The sequence below is a fragment of the Manis javanica genome, chromosome 7 (genome assembly GCF_040802235.1).
Source record: "Manis javanica isolate MJ-LG chromosome 7, MJ_LKY, whole genome shotgun sequence".
Classification (NCBI taxonomy): Eukaryota; Metazoa; Chordata; class Mammalia; order Pholidota; family Manidae; genus Manis; species Manis javanica.
In genome coordinates this window covers 107,922,252-107,944,334 of record NC_133162.1, presented here as the reverse complement: position 1 = coordinate 107,944,334, position 22,083 = coordinate 107,922,252, and the positions used below count along the sequence as shown (strand labels likewise).

The 22,083-nt window shown below is 38.4% G+C and overlaps 1 long non-coding RNA gene across 1 annotated transcript in view; it reads right to left on the bottom strand.

The window, feature by feature from the left end:
- The window catches only part of LOC108396811 (uncharacterized), a 58,172-nt gene that overhangs the window by 12,214 nt on the left and 23,875 nt on the right, over window positions 1–22,083 (bottom strand). The window contains exons 2-3 of the long non-coding RNA XR_012133551.1: window positions 16,746–16,932; window positions 278–438 (exon numbers count right to left, since the gene is read on the bottom strand). This is a non-coding gene — a long non-coding RNA (uncharacterized lncRNA). The remainder of the gene's footprint in view (window positions 1–277; window positions 439–16,745; window positions 16,933–22,083) is intronic.

Here is a 22,083-nt window from a genome sequence, read left to right as displayed (position 1 = left end):
TTGCAAATCTGGCCACTACATACTAGTGAGGTGACCTAATAGACCAGTGGCAAGGTGCAAGAACACAGAGGGCTGCTGCCTCACTTCCACCCTCTGGTTCTGCCCAGCCCAACCAGAAAAATTCTGGGAAGTGTAGTTTAGCCTGGTCAAGTTGATACACTACAGAGCCATCATAAGTGGTATATAGGTTTAGACTTAATGTATCTTCCCACAAAATAGTTAATGTTTCCAAAGGGAAAATGGTGACTTTAAGGTAGAAAAACGTGGCAGAACCAACCTGCTGAAGGTTTACATCACTTCTTGTGGAAAGGGTGATCTTCATGAGCTTCCTCATGCCCTTAGAAGGACATGGCATCATTCCTCTGGCAGTCCTACCAAGAAAGCATGACCGTGTCTGGACCTGAGGAAACCTCATAAAGATCCAGGTTGAGTGACATCCTACAGAATGAAAAATATGTACTTTTTAAAAACATCAAGGACATAAAAGGCGGGAAAGGCTGAAGAACTGTTTCAGACTTGCTGTGACATTAGAACTAAATGCAAAGCATGACCCTGGATGGCACCTTAGAACAGAAGGGAAAATAGATCTGAGATATGGATGGATTTTAGGTTTGGTTGTAGTGTTCTATCAATGTAAGGTCCTGTTTGGGATGATTGTGTAGCAATTACGTTGGTGAGTGTCACACTGAAGTATTTGAGGAAGAAGGGACACCACATCTGCAAGTTGCTCCTAAGTTGTTCAGAAAAATAATAATGATAATGGAATATATTTTACATGTATTCACAGGAAAGAGAGAGAGAACAAATGTAGCAAAAAATAATTAGGGAAGCTACAGTGAAGGTGATTTGAGAGTTCTTTGTACTGTTCTTGCAAATTTCTTATTAGTTTAAAATTGTTTCAAAGTAAATTACAAAAAAGAACAAACAGGAAATGAGGAGGTCAAGACAATAAACATTAACCATGATTTTTACACGATGCAGATTGGGGGCTGAGAAATAGCACAAGACTAATAGGAATATTTGGTCTCAAGAAAGCGTTTTAAAAAATTCATTGATAGAATCTGTTTGTATGTCCACAGAACGATATGAGTGACAGAGAAGGATAGAGAGAGAGAGAGAGTAATTTCAGTAGCAAAATCCTTGAGAAGTACCAAATGATTGATATCCATGAGACAAGTACATGGTATGGGGTAAATTGCAGAATTTCCAGAATCTCCCACCTACCCTTAGTTCATTTACCTATCAATAGGTGTTTATCGACCTGAAGCAGGGGATGGAGGGGAAAACTGCCATTCTTTCCTCCCCTCTGTTCCTGATATGAAATTGGTCTGATGTCTGCCAGTCACCAAGGATCTGCCAATGGAGTTCCTCCTGGAAGGGGCAGGAGGGAAGTAGAGAGCGTGCTGCCAGAAGAGCTCCAGTCGCAGCCAGACGAGACAAACTGGGCTGGGCCTAGCTAGCAAATTCCAGCAAGCTGTGAGCAATAAAAAATTGGTTTCTCCCAACCTACCCTTCCCCTTCAGTTTCACCGGTTTCATAGGGGAATTCGTCCTGGACCAGGAGCACCCTTCACTCTGTAGCTACAGATGGGATGGTCTTTGAGAGAAGCAGAGACTTTTGCTCTTTGAAGCAAACAGGAAGCAATGAATTTGGATTCAGATTCTAGTAGGATTTACTAAATATGAGATACTAAAAGCAGAAATGTCCATGGCCATGATGATAGTAATTAAAATCAGAAAAAAAAATGGTAAAGCAAAAATGATTACATTATTTATAAAAAACGAAAAGAAGCCTATGCCAGCTCTGGGGAAATTTGTGTAATCCCATCCAGTCAAGTCACCCAATGATTTGCCAGGGCATGTTGCTGGCTTCACTCTGGTTTTTTCAGTAGAGGTGAAAACCATTTTTCATTTGAAGCAGAAAAATGCTTTGTTGAGGCAGGGATGTGTGTGACTCTTTAGTAGAAAAGACAACTGGGGAGTTACACTTCAGTATTTTGTACCAAATACTTCAGGCTTTGAGATCTGTCATTGAATCATGATCTTTTCACAAACACCTTACATTTTAGGATTTTAAAACTCTGATACAATGAAATTAGCTGCTATTTTCACTTACTTATAAAAGCAAAATCTTTTTAAATAAGTCCACAAAATTGTCCTTCTAGAATATTGATGAACTTGCCAATATTCTTTCCTTGCCGTGTACATTTTTCTGTTTATGTTTTAGATTAAACATTTATTATCTGTTTGATGAATATCCTGTTTCTAGACTCTTTGCTAACAAAGGAAATTGTATCTTTTTGAAATGTGTACACAATTCCAACTTCACTGGCCTTGTGAATTGCACATTGGTGATACTAGCCAGCTCTAATTTAAATCCCAACTCCATTACTTACTATCTCCTTGATGTTGCAAAACGTACTTATCTTCTCTAGCCTGAATTTCCTCAAATGTAAAATACAAAAGGGGTTGCATTCAGTGGTTCATTTGAGTCTGCTCCTATAATTCATCCTTTCCCTGGGGTTACACTAAGTACTTTAATTCTTCTCCTGGGATTTCACTACATAATTAGTTTAAATCACATGTCTTAAGGCCACTGAGACTTAATACTAAGATAGAAAGAGGTAAACTCTTTAGCAGGGCCTGTTTAGAATTATCCATCCATCCCACATTTATCTCTACAGATTTTCTAGTTATATTAATGACATTTACCAAATAGTTAAGGGCTAATTTTAGGATTCAGTTCTGCATAAAGTGGCCCTGCCTTGTGGAGCCTACCATTATTGGGATGCTGTGCAGATTAAATGAGGGCACAAACATGGCACATAGAATGTTCTCAGTAAATGTTAAAGTTATCTTTATTGTCATTAGTCATTCTTGATCCTCCCTTTTACTAAAAACCATGCCGTACTTCAGAACCCAGATATATAATACACTTCACTTGGACAGCAGAGTTTGGAAACTAGGTTTATACCAAAAGGTATAAATTACCATTCTCGAAAACCTTCACAAGGACACAAGGACTCAAAGCAAGGAAATGTCACTGGCAACACCAAAACCCAAGTCTTCTGATTTCTTTTCTAATTCCCTGTTGTCTTCTTTTTTAAAAGAGATACTGTGCTCTATTTCCACACTGCTCCCAATCTCTCTTCAGGAGACAGCTCCTCATTACCTTAGTTCAATTGGTGATAAGCCTATCATATCACATTGCTTCCATCACCACACAAAATATTACTCAAGTGAGAATTCATTAGTTTCTTACTCTTCCCCCCAATTCTCTCTTGTCCATTTGCTGTGTATTTCCTGTCATTACCATTTCTTTCTCCAAAGAGGTTAAAAATCTGTGTTTTTGTTGTTCCTATCCAGTGCTAAACACAGGTCCATTTTTGCTTTGCTAAGATTTTCTAATTTAATGGTTAAGTACTTTTGCTTTTAGCCATTGACTTGATTAGCACTTCTATGCATTTCTAGAGAGGCCCTAGGAACTTTGTATTTTGTAAAAGCCTATGTTTTCACCCAGGGTTAAAGAAATCTCATCGTTATATCCAATATGGACAAAGGCACTCATCTCTCTTAGAGATTACCATGTAGATTTATGTTACTATGATTTCTGTAGCAGTCACTAGAGGACCTCTAGGGCTTTCAGTCATACAGAAATGACTATCTCCTTAGAAAAGTAGTCTAAACACAACTGATTGTCAATGGCTAGCAGTTAAAACCCTATTAGGTACCATGCTAATAATGGGCAATTGAAGCACAATGAGACCCGACATTTTTCTCCATTTAAAACCATTTTTCCCGCTTCTTAAAACCTTAAAATAAAAATTAAGTATCATTAAAATGACCTGAGAGGTACAGAATTCTAACACAAATAGAAAGCAGGTTGGTAAAATCACTCTTGATATGCTCTTATCATAGTGTGTTAAATTATTAAATGAATGGAGTGGAGTGGAAGGGTTTCAAAAATATTTCATTATCCACTCATTACCAGTCTTCTAAGCCTGATGCCTCTTGTCAGTTCATGCCATGTGACACTAATTAGCTATTTGAGACACTGCCCCTCAATTTTCCTCAGGTACCTGAGCTCTACTTGGTCATTCTAAGTTGGAGGAGGTTTGAAAAGTTCTAGTGGAATCTTTCTGACTGAGAGCAATACCTTTATCCTTTGGGGGATTGAGAGGAGAAGGGACAAGGAACATCTTGTGTCTAGAGTGACCACTGGACCAGGGATGATTTATGATTTCAAGGAAAAAGTTGTCAAGAACTGATTGTTTACCCCCAGGCTGTCTTTGGATCTTCGTGTTTGAATTAAATACACATAAGAGTTGGGATATTGTGTGCATCACAATTATAGAATGGTTTATGTGAAGCCAGAGACCTCAGTTCTGCATTCAACTGTCTTTTCAGGTCACTAGTGTGGAGTGCAGAAATTTTCCTTTCTTTCATGCTATGTCCTTTGGCCGGTCTCATAATTAAATCTACATAAAGCAGATCAACAGGAGAAAAGCAAATTTAATTTTGTACATTCATGAGCCTTATAAAAATACGGGACTCAAAGAAGTGACCAAAGCAGGAAGCTCTTATATGTTTTAGACAAAGAAATAATAAATTTGTGAAGAATTAAGAAAATAAATGAGTTGGGACTTGGGGGTAGCAAATTGGTGAAGAAGCAACAATGTTTGTTTATACAGCCTTCCTGGCTTTAAATTCCCTCTCTGGTGATAAGCGTGCCTTCTACTCTCCTGGTACATCGAGGGTAATTTCCCATGGCAGGTTTATCTCCTGCTTTCAGGGAGGACAATGAAGGTTCAAGTGTCTTTCTTGTACCAGCTGTTTCTCAAATACCTTTAATTCAAAATAATCAATATGCTAAAATGTCATAGGGTGGCATACTTCCCTACATGAGCAAAGCTTTTTTGATTGGACTTTCTGTAAATGACCAGCAATCATCACAGCCAAATGAATCCACAACTTAAATATATGCTGAGGCTGAGTAGTTTCTTTCTAGATTCTTCTGGTTGCAAAAGTCTGGAAGAGTTAACTGAGCTTTTCTCACATTTTTGGTGGCCTTACTTTGCTGATTCCCAATAACATGTTTAATCTACTGTCTACTAACCTGTTGGTTAATGTAACAACTTGTTAATTCTTCATCCATTCATATGTATTTATCATTGTATCATGTCTATACTATGTTAGGAGCTATAGAAACACAGGATATAGTAATGAACAATACCTGTCTCTGTTCTCAGTAAACTAAGAGTTCAGTAAAGAAGACAGACAAGCAAACGGGCAGCTTTATCTCAGGTTGTATGAGCCACGGCAAACAGTGTTGGGAGGCATGGTAGCACAAAAGAAGAAATAGTAATTAAACTTCAGTTTGGAAGGTCAGGAAACCTCAGAGGAGATGCTGTCTTAACCACAATTAGCTTAGCAGGGGAACTGAGGGGAAACTGAAGTAAGGGCACAAGTGTCTGAAAATCTGCAAAATTATTTCATATTCATTTCTCTCTCCCATTCATGTTTATTTATTAGATTGAATTACCATATTCATTTGTTTATATTGAGGATGGATAGGTAGAGCTGATCTGCTCACCATTTAGCAAAAGATTTTTGAAGTTGAAAGTGTGTCAAGAGTAGAAAAATGGGTGTCAGCCTAGACACCAGAAATTACAGCATGCTTCTAGGGCATTACAGCAGCTAGAGTTTAAGAGTGGCTTGAAGTTATCAAACTGGACTACAGGGCACACTGAAGGGGTTCATCAGCATGAAGCGTCATGCCATGGTTACTTATACCTGTCCCTTCCATTCTGCCCTCTAATGACAGGGCAGAAAGAGTCCTGACTCCTTTTCCTGAGAGCAGTTCACCTTGGGTGAATTACTTAAACTCTGTAGACATCATTTCCTCTATTCATAACATGCAAAAACATATACCTGCTGACTGGATTGTTGTAAGGAACATTTATAATTATATTAATTCTCAAAAACAGAGTAATACACACAGTAAGTGCTCAGATTATATAATTATTTTTATGGAATTACCATTTATGTAATTATTAACATTAGTATTAGTAGAATTATATAGAAGGTGATTTCAACTCACACTTCAGCAGTCTATAGACAAGTGCTTTTCAACTTTTTAAATTATATACTTCAGTAGTTTAAAGAAAGAAAGATTCAGTATACACATTAAATACAAATGAAAATTCTGTTTTTTTCCCTATATATTTTCACCCTGATGACACCTGTTGGAGGGGACTTAATTAATTTGTAGTCCATTGTTTCAGAGCATCCAGCACAGTTATGAACAAATAGTTGTTAGTTTTCTGAAATGTACTTGATGTGGTTTAGTTAACAGTCTATAAATATTTGTGAAATGTGCAAAAGATACAGTGAAAAAACCCTGATCTTTCAGAGGGCTGTTGGTTCCTAGACCATTTTATATATATATATGGTCAGTTTCCCAAGTTGATTGTTATCTTCTCCTTACAATAACTTCTTCGTTCTCTACTACTTTTTCCTTCTTCTGTACCCACCCAGCAAATTGTCAATCTTAGTGATACTCAACTGTCTGCCATTGCATGTCTACAAGCAAGCAGCTGGGAAAAAAAAACTTTCAAATAATGTTGACTTTGCTAGGAAATAATCCTGAGAAATTCTACTGCATTTTCCTGGTATATTTGCTTTCACACTCTCCAAAATGAGTTCTTCTTAACTTATTTCTGCTCAAATCATCTATACTCTCTCCCACCACTCTCTCCCAGTTGATAGTCTGCTCAATACTTTCTGATACATGAATATAATCAGAGAGAAGTTACTTTATCATCTCACCTCCAAATCTACTAATTTATGTGCATGTGTACCTGTATTTTCTGCCTCTCCTCCGTGACAGTGGATGAATGCCCTGTCTGTACCCAAGGCCATTCCTTCTAGTTGTGCTCTGCATCTCATCTGCTCTCAATCTATCAGGTGGAGAATCTACCTTTAATTTTGTCTCCTTTTCCCTACGTCATCATTTTCTCCCTCTATCCTTGCATGATTCTTCAAAGGATACATACATGCTCTATTATTACCTCTCTAGTGAGTACATTATTTCTTCTCTCCTTTTCCCAACTACATTTATTAAAGTTGTTGTGTAGTTGTCTCCATTTCCTTCTATCCTTTCTTCAGCCCTCTCCAAGATGACTCCTGTTCCTGACTCTTCTGAGAACAAACTTGTGAGTGTCATCAATGACATGCACATTGCCAGGGCAATAGTCCCTCATCTCACTTGACTCCTCAACAGCTTTGGACACTTACCCCATATACTCTTTTTCTAGAAACAGTTTCTTCTTAGGTTTCTTTACACTGCCCTGGTTTTCCTCCCTTCTTATGGGCCACTTCTCAGAATCCATTGCTGCCTTGTCCTTGGCTTGTCATGAAAATGTTGAGTGCTCCAAAGCTCCTCCCAAAACTATTTCATCACTCCATCTACCTACTCTCTCTTTAGATGACCTAATGTAGTCTCATTACTTTAAGTGCAAACAATTAAGAAATAATTCATAAATATGTATCTCAGGTCTGACCCCTCCTGAAATTTCCAGTACTACTGCCTGCTTATCTTCATCACTTAGATATCCTTTGGGCATCTCAAATTTAATATAGTCACCATGGTACTATTGATTATATCAATGTTTCCAACAAATCTGACTTCTCTTGAGTTTTCCCATATCAAAAAGAACACCACCCATTATCTAGCTTATATGACTTCTCTGTACTCTTTTGCTCACATCTGGCATCCAATTCATCTGCAAGTTCTGGGAACTGTACCTTTAAAACATATCCTAAATAGGTCTAATCATCATGATCTTTCACTTGAACTAGAGCAATCACCTCCCACGTGGTCTGTTTGATGCAACACCTGCCCTTTCCACCCTTACCATCCATTTTGCACTCATTTGTTGAAATGAATTCCTAAAAATGTGCATAAGACCATGTTCCTGTGCATCCACACCATGTTCAAAACCATCCAAAGACTTCCCATCATGCCTAAAATAAAATTCAAACTCTTTACTCTGCTTAAAATGCCCTAATTATGGTCTAACTCCTTACTACCATACTGATCTTACCTTTTATCTCTCTCTTTTCTGTTTGCCTGTACCTTGGCTTTCTGATTCTAACTTAAAGCTATTGCTCTAACCATTCTCTCTCAAGTTAAAAGTCATCTCCACAAAGAGGCTTCCCTGAAATTTGCTCTAAGAGTCACTATTTTGTCACTTCAGGCTTTTTTATCTGCATCATTATTATCTCTGAGTTTTGTTTTCTAGTTTTTTGGTCTTACTCCAATTCTAGAATGCAAGCTGTGTGAGAGCAGGGATCCCATCTGCTCTTGTCTATATTATTGTATCCATAGATTCTGGATAGTAACTCAATAAGTATCCTTTGCTCATGATCCTTGTGGTCTCAAAGCCAACAACGGTGTATGGAGTCCTTCTCAGGTTGCCATCTCTCTAGTTCCCTTCCACCATCATCCCTCTGATGAACGGTAGCCAGGAAAAATCCTCTGCTCTTAAGGACTCATGTGGTTAGATTGGGCCCACCAGGATAATCCAGGATCATCTCCCCCTTTCAGGGTCCATAACTTTAATCACATCTGCAAAGTGTCTTTTGCTGTGAAAGGTAAAATAGTCACAGGTTCCAGATGACTAGGTGTGGCTCAAGGAGGAAGTGGGTTCCCAGCTCCAGGCAAGTTCCTTATAAATCCACTGAGACCAAATGAAAACAAGGGAAAGGGTAGGTTGGGGATTAAAGGTTTATTTCTCACAGCTCAGTCTTTCTCCTGGCGAACTCCAGCTGCTCCGTGCTCTCTCTGTCCCAGCACACTCCCAAGTCCTCCCTCTCCTGCCCTGGTGTGCTTTGCTTTCCCCCACCCTTTCCAGGAGGAACTCCATGGGCGAGTCCCTGGTGACTGGCTGGCACCTGACTAATTACGTACCAGGAACAGAGGGAAGGATAGAATGGCTGCTACTCTCCATCCCTTACCCCAGACCAGCAATTCCATGAGGAACCAGCAGCTCTGCCCTGGTAATCACTGCATTGATGTGCAAATAGGCCCTTATATGCATACCACTTTCAAGGCCAAGCAGGTATTGCTTGAAAACTTTCACTTACTAAACACTAGAGTGTGGATATCTTGAGAATGATTATTTAGTCTACCATACCTCACAAGACTCATAGGTTTCTAGGTTCCCAGCCTCTGGCTTCTTTCAGAAACTCAGATCCCCATATTCATGTGGATCCTATTCCTGTACTGGTCCAGATGGTTGTAGGGCCTGGGTGGATGTCCCTGAAGGTATCCTGCTTCAATGCCTATAAATGACTGTGTTGATAAAGGTGGGTGGGCTGGTACAGAACAAGCATGGTGATTAAAATGATCATTTGAAATGTTATTTCTCTTTTATCATTTTAAAAATATAATATTTAGAAAAATCAGCTGCTACCTTTATATGAGGTGGCTTTTTATGTCTAATTCTCAAAGCAGTCTGGTAATTATGAAGATGAGAACTGCACAATGAAATTTAATTTCACCAGAATAATAACAAGAGAACAAACTCTTTTTTAATTTTTTTATTTTATTTTCAAAGAAGATTGGAAATTACCCCTTCCCATACTCCTTTTTGGTTTCCAGAATTGCTCTCATTATGGATTTTTATCTGTTTTAAAAGTAATTTCCTTAATATTTCAATGGTCAGAGATAGTGAGGATTGCATGTCTCTTCAGGAAACATGTTTCATCAGCACTGTCACAGTCTAGAGTCTCAGGGCTTATAGACTGATGATTTTGCCCATTCTTGCTATCAAACACATAGCACAGAAATAAATGTGTTTGTCTGTTTGAGACTTTAATGAAATTGAAAACATAGTAACATTTTTCAATGTCAATAAGCCCATTTCTTGTTTAGATGCTAATGTTGGTTTTCCCTAAGGATTCCATCCTCTAATTGTGAGTCATGACATTTTTTTCTAGGTCTGAATGCTGGATTCCTAAGAATGGCTTGAATTATGCTGGGTGGTTTTCATCCCTAAATAGGACTGCATTTTGTTTGTTTGTTTTTTGCCTGAAACCTATGGCATAGAGAAAGGAGATGACATGAGGATGCTCTTGACTTAAGTAATTCTTCTTCCTCCTTTAGTTTCTGAGTTTAGGTGTCACTTTCTCTGTGAAATCTTTCTGGCCCTCTCCTCACTTTGTCCCAGAGACTTCCGTATTATAATACTTAAGACTATGTGTTAGCATTGTCTCTTTCCTTCTCTGTACTTTTAACCAGATGATAACCTCTCGGAGGAAAGAAATTGTATTATTTTCATTTACCATCAAATTCACAGTGCTCAACAAATATCTGTTAAGTTAATGAACCCGTTGCCTCTTTCTAGCTCATAAACATAGTAATTTGCCCAGTGTCCTATACTTGGTTTCACTCATAACTGAATCTTAGAGGCCAATGATAACATCTGAGCCTCATGTCTTTTTTACATTTCTACCAGAAGCCCCAGATATACTTTCTACATGCTTAGTCCCCTCAGATCATTTACCTCTACATACACATCCTTCCTGTTTCTCTATCCAGTCTTTGTCATACAGCATTCCTGGTACTCCACTAAATGACCACATCTTCTAATTTATGAGGTTTTGAGCATGTCACTGCCTCTGCCTACAGTGTTGTAATTCCCGCTTATCATCTCTTACAGAACTTCCTTGAGTTGTCAAGATGAGTTTTGAGCCCCCTTCTAAATCATCCTGTAGTACATGCTTATCCATATCAGAAGCAGATCATATTGTATTGTGATTACCTTGTCAACCCTTTCTGCACCATCTTCCTCCTGTATGCAGCATAGTGATTGGTATATCTTAAATGCTTGATAAATATATTTGTCTTCTGATTAATTTCCTAAATGAAGTTTTAGCTTTGCAGACTTTAATATCAATGTTTATAAACAGTAAACTCAGAAACTGTCTCAGTCGGCTTTTGCTACATTATTGCTGCATCACAAACCATACCAAAACTAAGTAGCTTCAAACATCAAGATCTTATTTCACCTCCGTGAGTTTGCAGGTCAGCTGTAGCTCAGCTTGGCTAGGTTGGACTCCAGGCTTTGGGCTCTAGGATCCAGGTTGGGTTCTGATATACTACACATGATTTTCACTCTCTTTGTACCAGTGGCAACTTGGCCATTTTCTTCTTATGAAGAATACTAGGACCCTCAAAGCAAAGCCAAACCATGGAAGCATATTTAAAGCCTCAACTTAGGTCACATCTATTATCTTTCAACCCCAATATCAACAAGACAAGAAAGTTTACTCTTCCCATGGTGAGAATGGCAGGAGAACTAATGTTTGCTGAACAATAATCTAAACCATCACAAACCCTCTAAAGAACACTGGCAATAATAGATGGTGAGCTCTCATTACTGCAAAAAGCAATACACAGACAAAATTAAATGTCCCTGATACAGTAATATTCTTGGCAATTTCTAGTTTATTCACTGGGGATTCCTTGGCATGCTAGTGAAGTGATGAAAATAAAGCTTCTCTCAGAGACACAACAAAGCCTTAAAAAATTGAACATGTTGCCTGGTCATCAAATAGTTTTACCATGATCCGAAGTAACATCAGATATCTCAAAAATTCCTTATGCCTTATCTCCTAATAAAGAGGAGATTGAAATCAGTTCAAGTTAGGATTAGAAAACATCAAACCTGAACATGAGGCCAAAAATCTAAATCCATCTTTTCCCACAGACTACTCTGTGTATTTGTCATTTCATTTAGTTTATTTTTGTCTGTCTTTGAGGAGAGTGAGTTGTGGGGATGGTTTTTAATAACCTGAAAAATAAGGAAGTATTATCATTGCACATACCATTCAAAGTAACTTTTAATGAAAAAGGTGTCTGAATATTGCAGCTGGAATCCATTTTATTTGTTAGTAATCATGAGATATCCATATACACTGATAAAAGTACTCTACCCCTTTGCTAAGTACTTATCAGGGTATAGAAATGAAGGAAATAGTTTTAAAACTGTATTGAGAAGGTTGACTTTTAACTGTGCTGTTATATGAGGAAAATGTCCACATAACATACTTACTAATTTCTGGAGGAGGCATCTGTACTCTCTAATAAAAAGAGAGCATCACTAGCCAGTTGCCTCCATGAAGAGAAATTCTAGGTCAAGATAAATGTCTCACATTAGAAGGCTAATCCTCAGATGGTAGCTACATTTACTGCAGTGAGTTTTGAGTAATGTACATAATTATGGACTTCCTATGTTGTTCATCTGAAACCAATATAATATTGTATATCAACTATATTTCAATAGAAGAAATTTTGAGAGGAACGTCTGTTCTGCCATAACAGTATTGAAATTAAAAAGGGCTCAATTTCAAGTGATTAGAGATAGGCAAATTAAAATCACAGTGAGATGCCAAGTGTTAGCAAAGATATGGAGCAACTGGGGTTTCCATAAATGGCTGGTGTGAGGACAAATTTGGTACAACCACTTCTGAAAAGGAACTGGCAGTACCAACTAGAGTTAAATAAACATACACCCTGTGACTCAGCTATTAATACTCTAGGTTATAGACCCAAGAAAAATAAGTACATGAGTCCCAGAAACCATGTACAAAAATGTTTAGAGGACCATAAATCATATGATCCCCAGGCTGAAAACAATTTATGTATATTTATGTATCAACCAAGACAAGAACAAATTAATCATGGGATAGTCATAAAATGGAATGCTGCACAACAACAACAAAAAAGCTCGTCATACACAATAACACTGACATATCTCAGAAATGTAATGGGGGATAAAATATAAACACAGAAAGTTGCATAACACATTATTATTTATGGATATAATGTTTGAAAACAGACCAAACTAATCTGCTGGCTAGTTGTTGAAGAGAACATGAAGCGTTTTGGAAGCACTGATTATCTATTTCTTCACCTGGTGCATTCACTTTATGATAGCTCATCAACTGTGCTTTTATGATTTGTGCATTTCTCTGGATGATTCTTTTACCTGAATAAAAATCTACTAATTAAGAAAAAGAGCAAATAAAGCAAAACAACCCCAAAATATGTACTGTGCTGGTTGCTTTCCTAGTTTATATAACTTTTCATTCTTACGTCTAATCTATGAAGCAGATATCATTATTTCCAGGGTGCAGAAGATAAATCTGAGACTCAGAGATGTTCTGACAGCACCCTGTCACTCTCATAAAATCTTCCCAATACAGGTGCCTGGATTCTTTCACTCCATTTTCCCTTCACAGTCTGTATCCTATTGGTTCTGTTTCTTTGGAGAAATCTAATACGATAATAATGTACAAAATATCTACAGAGCTGTCAATCCACACAGTGTGAAAGGCCTGCCTCTCTTGCAACACAAATCAGGTATTCAGGCCAACTTGGCAGTGTCTCTTGCCTTTGTCTCTCCTTCACTTCCCAGGATCTACTGGTCCAGTACCATCCAGCAGGGAGACAGACTATAGATATTTACTTAATTGTTATACTAAGTTATCAGAGAGATCTAGACATCTATCAGCATTTTAATACCCATAACAATTGTGTGGTGCAAAGAAATAGACTGTATACAAAAAACTACCAAACTCATTTTTTCAAAAGTCATTGGTTTTAGATTGAAAAAACACATTGAGGGATCAGAGAATACAAAAATCCACTCAAAATGAACTTACAAGGTAGAAATGCAGACATTAAGTAGACAGAGATGCATACCAAAACCAAACCTCTCTAAGTACTAAATCTGCTATTATAAGCCATAAATAACACTCAGAATATCTCAACAAGGTGTACAATAATAATACGCTAATTATGTTTGACCTATGTGTTATATGTAATAAACATATATTAATGTGTTATTTTTTTATGACCCTGATCATTTTACAATCTCAGGTGGTTGATAAGTTATCCCCTAAAATTGATTGGTATGGTATGATACAAATTCTTGTATTTTTTTTTTTTTACTTAAAAACTTTTAGAATTAAGTAAGAAATACTCCAAGAATCAAACTTACAGTCTCCTTTTAACTGAAGAATCAGAGCACACTTGGATTTTATATACTTAAACGCTGTTTAAGAGAGCTCACCTCTGAAATAACAAGTAAAATTTGTAATTTCAGTATAAAAGATATATTTTAATAACAGATTCAGACTTAGATTTTGTTTACATCTTCATCAATCTGTGAACAATATTAGAAATCCTACAGACTGTAAGTGTTACTATATCTATATGTTTCATCGACTTGCTATATAAAGATTATATAAATATATATCAGGGAGCTAAAGTACTTAAAGGAGAAATTGAAAATATAAACTTAAAATGTGGTTTAAAATGTTTAGAGAAGCTCAACTATAGATATAACCGGGAACAAAATATAATAAAAGGCACCCTTAACAGTGATTATTAATAATTACTGTATCTGTAGAAAGAATATTAAGTTTAGTAAATTGAACTTGAAAGCTAAAGGAAGGCTGGATTTGAAGATTTATAATTTTAATGATGAATATTATTCTTTAGAAATTTCTTTCTTCTTAACTGTCACTTTTGCAAATGTAATTTCATTTGTACATTTATATGTCAGAGAATTTCAAGAGGAATTACCTTCTGCTTTGTATAGAAGACAGCATAGATTAGATCAGGAGTTGGCAAGCTTTCTATAAAGGGAAGAGGTTAAATGTTTTAGACTTTGTAGATTATACATAACTACTCAACTCTGCCGTTCTAATATGAAAGCAGCCGTAGGTCTATGTGAACAAACAAGTATAGCTGTTTTAAACAAAACTTTACATGCAAAAGCAGGTGGTGGGCAGGATTTCACCTATGGCCCATGTTTGCTGATTACTAATGTAGATGAAACACATTGCATATCTTATCCCTGGAACCTGATTTTGAATTCTAGCCCTGTCACTCACTATGTACCCTGATGTTCTTGATTTAAATTAGAATACATATATTGAACATACAGGACTGAGAAAGGATTGGATGAGTTAGTGCATACAAAGCTTCTGACATGGAGCTTGCCTAATATATTTTAGTTTTGGGATTTCCTTAAGTAGAAGGGATTCCATAAGTAAAGTAACAGTTTAGGGAATGATAAAGAATTCCACTTATGATGTATGCATGAGACTCCAGACAGCCATCCAGCAGATAACTCATTAGGCAAGAGGACATGTGGACATGGAGCTCTAGGATATAGTTTAGGGAAGGGGATGGGTTAGAGTTTTAATTGCAGTGATCAAGTTAGGCCCCAGTGAGAAAGTGACCTCTGAGCAAAGACTTAAAGGAGTTGAAGAAATATATGTGGAAGGAGAATTCTGGACAGAAGAAACACCAGACATTAAGCTTGAGAGGGAAGCATGCTTAAAATGTTCAGTGAGTACCTGAGAGGCCAGCGTGTCTGCAGTACAATGAAAAAGTAGGAAATTATAAAAGATGAGATTAGAGAAGTAACAGGAAACAAATCATGTGGAATCTTGCAAGTCATTTTAAGGACTGGGTTTTTGCCCAGAGGCATCAGATGATATGATTTCTATTTTAAAAGTACCTCTCTGCTGTGGTGGGAAATCTATGGTGCACAAGGTTGGAAGTGGGGATACCAGTTAAGAAGGGATTTTGGTAATCCAAGTGAGACCTGATGGTGGCTCTAGCCAAGGTCACTTCCATGGAGGGAGTGAGAAGTGGTTTTTTTTCCTGGATATCATTAAGATAGAGGTTAAAGGGTGTGCAAATGGATTGCTTGTTTGATAGATTTGGCACATGTAATAGAAAGAGAGAGGTCAGGGATGATACCAAGCTAGAGGTGAAGCAGATCATATATGAGAGCTCTTCTCAGTATAATATTTTATGATTTTCTGCTTACAGAGGGTGTGTTCTAGTTGTGATCCTCATAACTTGGGTGTTGGAACAAAATGGGTAAAGCAGGTTTCATCCTAGGTTTTACAATTTATCACTGCAGAAAATTTTCCTCCCTTTGGAAAAGCAGAATTGAGAGAATGCATTGGCTCAGTATGTATTATCAAGAAATAATTTTGCACTGAACATCAGGACACATCAGAAGAAGTGCCAGTTATTAGCCTTGCCTCCCTTGAGATAATACAATATTTTAGCCAAGGCTCATTAAACCATAAGCCTCTGCTTTTTAAGAAGGAAGTAAGAACCACTGGGAAAAAAAAATGGTTCTTTCTGGTCCAATAAGCAGAAGTAATGGGGACTGTATCTGCCATATGAGTCTGTAAATTGAGGATAGGTTTTATATTTATTTCTTTAGATGATGCTCTGAAACAAAATCCTCCTGCATCAGCTTTCCTATGATTGAAATATTGTGCCCCCAAATATTCTGTACCGAGCCACAGTACAGAAGTAGCCATTGCAGTGTGCCACCAGCTACACATATGCCAAGAGAAGGTGCTCCCAGGAGCTCATACATCATTATTCCACCCTGAGCTGGAAGAAGCAATGGACTGTTGGTGTTCTTTGTATCTGTTTCTTTCTGTGCTTGTCTACAGTAAGTGGCCTTCACTTATTTTTAACATTCTCTATACTAAATCTTTTCTATTCAGATAGAATATGTAAAACTGCTGAGCAGAATTAAAATTTACTATGAATTATTCAAGTGAACCACAGAAATTCTATGTTGCTTTTATTTATTCTGCTCTTTAATAACGAAGGGGTAAAAGCATTAGGTAACATACCTGTTGGCACATTGGAAAGTAATGCTTTTAGAGAGTACTTTTCGTATACAGATTCTGAGGCCTCATACCAGTGCCTCACATCAGGAGTGCTGAAAGTTGTGTTTTGTTCTGTTTTCCCCAGAAGATCTTGATGCAGTTGATTTGGATGAAATTTTCCAGAACAGTGCTTCAGGTCTTCTCACAATTACTGTAAACATAATATTTAGAAATTACTACAAAGCAGTTTCACTACAGAACTGAAGTTTCAAAGAAATTGCAGCTCAGTTATGATCTGGGCCACATTTGTCACTCACTGTGAACCTGAGATCTGACCATTTGAGATAATGAGCTCAGTTCAGGGGACCTCTCTGTGGGTCACTCCAGGATGACCACCTATAGCTTTATTTCTTTAACTGTTGATTGCAAAATTATCTGCTTTGCTGCCTGTTTTGAGAATGTAATGTTGTTTGGTACTTTATTTTCATCATCAATAAATTGCTGATCCCTACCAAAGTTCACTGAAATAGCCAACCATACAGTCTTCAAAATAACTCACATCAATAACACAAATTTAAAAGCTCTCTCATACTTTCCTTGGCAGCTGCAAACTGCTGACTCACACACCTTTCCCTGTTGAGTGTGCTTAGCTTCATATTGCAGCTTAATAGTTTCATTCCAAAACAAAGACTGGAATTGGAAAGTGCAGAAAGAAAGTGCAGTAGGTGAAATTAAAGTTTCAATATATGTTACCATATACAGGAATCTTAAATTACCTCTAAATAATACACAAGCTATAACATAAGGCTGAAATGAATCTGTGACAGAATATCTCATCTAGTCTCAACTTCCCATCTTTTCTTTTAGAAAAGATAGAATAACAAACTGACTTCACTGAATGTTTTCCAATTTAGGCATTTCAATTTTAAATTAAAACTGGCCACCTAAGTTTCTGGATGATCCAGGGAAGAGAGCTTGCTCACCATCATGTCAGGCAAAATCCAGGCTTTTTATTAGTGAAGGATGTTATTAAATCAGTTGCTTTTCCAAGAATTAAGGTCAATATGATATAATTATAGCCTCTGTTTGTCAAGCATCTAAAATTATCAAATTAAGGGAAAGAAATAGTCAATTTCTGGCAGCCATACTGTGAAAGTCCCTCACTCACACACTCCCTCCCACCCCAACTCTGGGGCGAGATTATAAAGTCAAGGTAAATCACATGCACTATGACTTCCTAAAAATGGTGAGTCACTCTTTGTGAAGTTCCGACACCACCATATACATTTTTTACCCTGAATTTATTTGGGAGTTATATTTCTGAAAATTTAATAACTATTAAAGCCATGTAAAGTACTTTGTGCTTTATGTAAAATTGAGTTCAGTTCTTGACTCAGGCTACTATCTGAGGTCCACCGGGCACTCAGTGTCATGTGTGATGCTGGAATGCTTTACTATGTGGGAAACATAATGTACTCTGACACTTTTCTAGGATCCTTGGCCCCCACCCACTAAAGGCCAGTAGGGACTCCTCACCACTGTAACAGCCAAAACCCTCTCCCTATTATTTCTAATGCACCAAAGAAGCTGTACCACCTCCCTAAAGAACCACTGGTCCAGCCAATGAGGAAACAAACATCCCTCCCACCCACTGAAGGGCGGTAGATCACCCAGGGTCTACACAGCAGGGCATCATGACCTAAACAGGCCTATTCTGAGAGAATTCTCAGTTCTTTTGGGCAGAGTGGTAAAAGTGAAAGGAGCTGTGGATTTTGTGTGAGAAGATCCAAGCTTGCATTTCATCCTGCCTTGAATTCAGGAGCTATGTGACCCTGCACAAGTCACTCCTCCATTCTGAGTCTCCATACCCTTACCAATAAAACACAGTAAAAACAATGACTGTCCTGCCTATTTCGCAGGATTGCCCATAATATCAGAATGAGCATGTGACCTGACTTTGTCATCTAGTTGGTTCTTAAAACTACACAGTATTCCTTGATGCCTGGAGCTTCCATGTGGCAGGGAGGTGGTCTCTAGGCATGCTTATAAGCCTAGGTCCAGCTGACCTTCTGGTTGTATGGATCCACCACACGTGAGCTCAGCATGTCCAGTAAGCGTTGTTTGTCCCAATAGTTCACCTCCAAGGGTCTAGGTCGGTTACACTCCTGCCTGCTCTCTGGGCATGTTTCCTATTTTCTCTCTTCCCTCAGGCACAGCTTCCAGGGTTTTCTCTTTTCTCTTTTACACAACCTCCTCCCACCTCTCCATGACACCTCCCCTGTTAATCTAGCACTTTCCCACCCACTTATTCCTTCTTCTTTATGAACCCATCCTCCCTCTCACCTGCCTTCCTCTCTCTGATAGTTTCCACCAAATTCTAAGAATATCTGACTTGGCTGCACACTGGAATCACCTGTGTGGTTATTCTCACCATTGTAGTTTACGTGGCAATGATTTCTTGGCCAGTGCTGCTCAGTTTTTAAATGTCCAGTGACATTCAGAAAGGCTGAAGTAGGCCACTGGTGTTTAGAAATTGCCTCAGGTGGGTATGTGGCAACCAGTACAAAGTATCCAGGGGCCTGTGAAGATTTTGTGTGGGAGCCAGATGTCCAAACATGAACAGGAGAACCAAAGAGGGTCCATAAAGTTTGGGGGGAGAATCTGGAAATTGCTTCAGAAGTTCAGGGTCAATGCATGAGCACAGATTAAAGAGAGTGGCTACCTTGGGTCCAGATGCAATAAGTACACTGAACACTCCTCCTGAGACGGTGCATCTCTTGAATTCTTGGATTTACCTAAGGAATTTTCCTGGACCCTAGTGCTGGTTAACAGTAATAGCACTGGGCAACTCACATGTTTTCCAGGGAAAATCTGAAACATTGAAATGGAGTCCATTAACACTTGGGAGTGCTCCGCTGAAAGCCATTCTGAATTTTCTCAGGTGGATCTCAGAGCAGCCTAGAGCTGGGGGTTAGATCCAGCCTCTGAGAATGCAACAGTAAGACAGCCTTGCATTACCCAAAGGTGCTCAGGAGCCAGGATTGTCTCAGGTCTCCTCTTAAGTCAAGGCATCAGGAGAACCAAAATAATGCTGATTCAGAATTAAGTGGGTAATTTTTTCATGATTCTGGGTGGTGGAGAGTCTATTTTACTTAAAGCAATCCTAACAAATATCTGAGGGGAACTGGGAAAGGATCCAACAAGAAGGCCAACCAAGTGGATTAGTTACTATTAGCAACTTTCTTTTCCTAAGAGAAGTCATGCTAGTCAGGAAAACTAGGCTGAAGTGCAGTTATCCAGGCCAAGCTAACCGGCTAATGGGGCAGCTCATCCCAGACTTGTTCTAATGTTGTATCTGCAGAAGAGAAGGTTGCTAGTAGTGACTAATCGGCTTGGTTGGTTTACTGCCCAAGCCGACCTACTGCTTTTGCCCCAGGAGTTGTTGCTACTGGTCCACACACTGGCTCAAAAATTAGTTGGGTGGCATGTACAAGTTAATGGCATGGATTTTTCATTTTGTTTTGTTTAGTTGATTAGGGCTGGCCTGAGTGTTTTTGAGAAAAAACAAACCCTTCAGTGGGCCTTTAGTCTACTTGGGCCCAAAGGTTGCCATTCTGACCTCCCCTCATGGAGAGCTTTAAAGCTGGAAGCCATTTCCACAATATTCTGTGGATCACACTGCCTGCCTGTCCAGGAGGCTTGACCAGAGGTGTGTTCTCCTATTTCCTGGCACTGTGGCCACTTTGCCTCCACTCTTTCAGAGTTCACAGTCAGGTCCTTGACTTGGGAGACATCACTCCTAACTCAGGTTCTTGGACTCATCCTCCAGGGTCTTTATGAGAGGCTGTGAGCTGGCTCTGACAGCTCTGCAGGGCAGCACTGCTATCTACAGGATTCATTCCTTAACTTGTACATTGTGGTTTTCTACATGGTTACTGAGGACCTCAGAAGGCTCAGATATTAGCAGTCTCTGCCACTACCAATAAAATTTAGATAAATATAAACTTCCCTGAGCATTCACTTCTTCTTCAGTAGAATGGGAAAGTGATAGCCAGCTCCTTTTGTCCTTGTGCTGCAATAAAAATAAAATTAAACTCTAGATTCAAATTATAAGAAGAAATACAGATAGAAGCTATGTATTTATTTACCCATTCATTCACTCTAGTAGAGTTTCTGTGTCTTAGAAAGCTGAGCCCTGACACAGGGCTTACTCGCCAAGTGGGTTATTCAGATACAAAGAAAATGATCATTCTGACAAATGTATAGTTCTGACAAAGGCAGTAAAGGAAGGTGTGTGGTTCATATATGTCACTTAGTCGAGCTATGGAGAATAAAGAGAATTTAACCAGGTAAAGATGGTAATCAAAAGAATTTCAGTGATTAGAAACAGCCTAAGTCAGGAGAGAGCATGACAGATCTAATGGGCCACCACCAAGCCAGTCTGGCTGTACTGGAGAGATGGAGGAGGTGCTTAGAAGGTGAGGCTTGAGAGGCAGGTACACACCGTATCACACATTGCTCTGTTGGTGGTGATATGGAGTTCTGGCTTGAACCTAAGTGGACATGAAAGAGGGAGGGAGGGAAGAGATATGTCCTGGTTTACATTTTGGACCATGCCTCTTGCAGGTTATTTGCATTTCTTTTTTTGTTCCTTGATTTTATCTTTCATGGACTCCATCTTGAATCCTTCTGTTTACTCTGATGGGATGATTAATGTCCTAAGATGCTATTTCATTTGTTTCCTATTGAAGGGATATTTTGCATCAAGTCATTTACATTTGCTTCTCAGGACCTCTAAAAATAATACCCATGCCGTGCATCATTTTATCTAGCAATAATTTATCTGAAGTCTGGATTTAATAAATCCTAAAAATAAAATTTTTAGGATTTTGCCATACTGAATAATATAAAGTGATTCCAGGTTCCAAAAAAAAGGTTAAGCCTGAATAAATGTAGGTTACCCTGGCAGCACCCTCAGTAGTAGCCAGTCAGTTCAGACAGCTGGATAGCTCTTACTTTTTTCAAAGTGGATAGAGTGACCCTGTCTAAAGCAGGTGTTGCTGGTTTTACAGTATTGAGAAATTGTTCAGCCTACTCACTAAGCTGCTGGGTTTGCAGTGAGTTCAATAATCAGGCTCCAGGAACTATTTTAAATGAAAATGGCTGCTTTTGAGTAAGAAACAATGTTAGGTAGGGTTTGACCTACAAAGAGTAAAAACATCAAAATTCATTTTGAAGGAAAATTGAGATTCTCCTCACAACCTCAAAGCTTTCTTTTCTAATCACAGTGCAGACAGTATCAGTGAACAGAGAATCTTTGTATTATTTCCAAGTTTCTCCTATTGTCAGTCACTGTGACAAA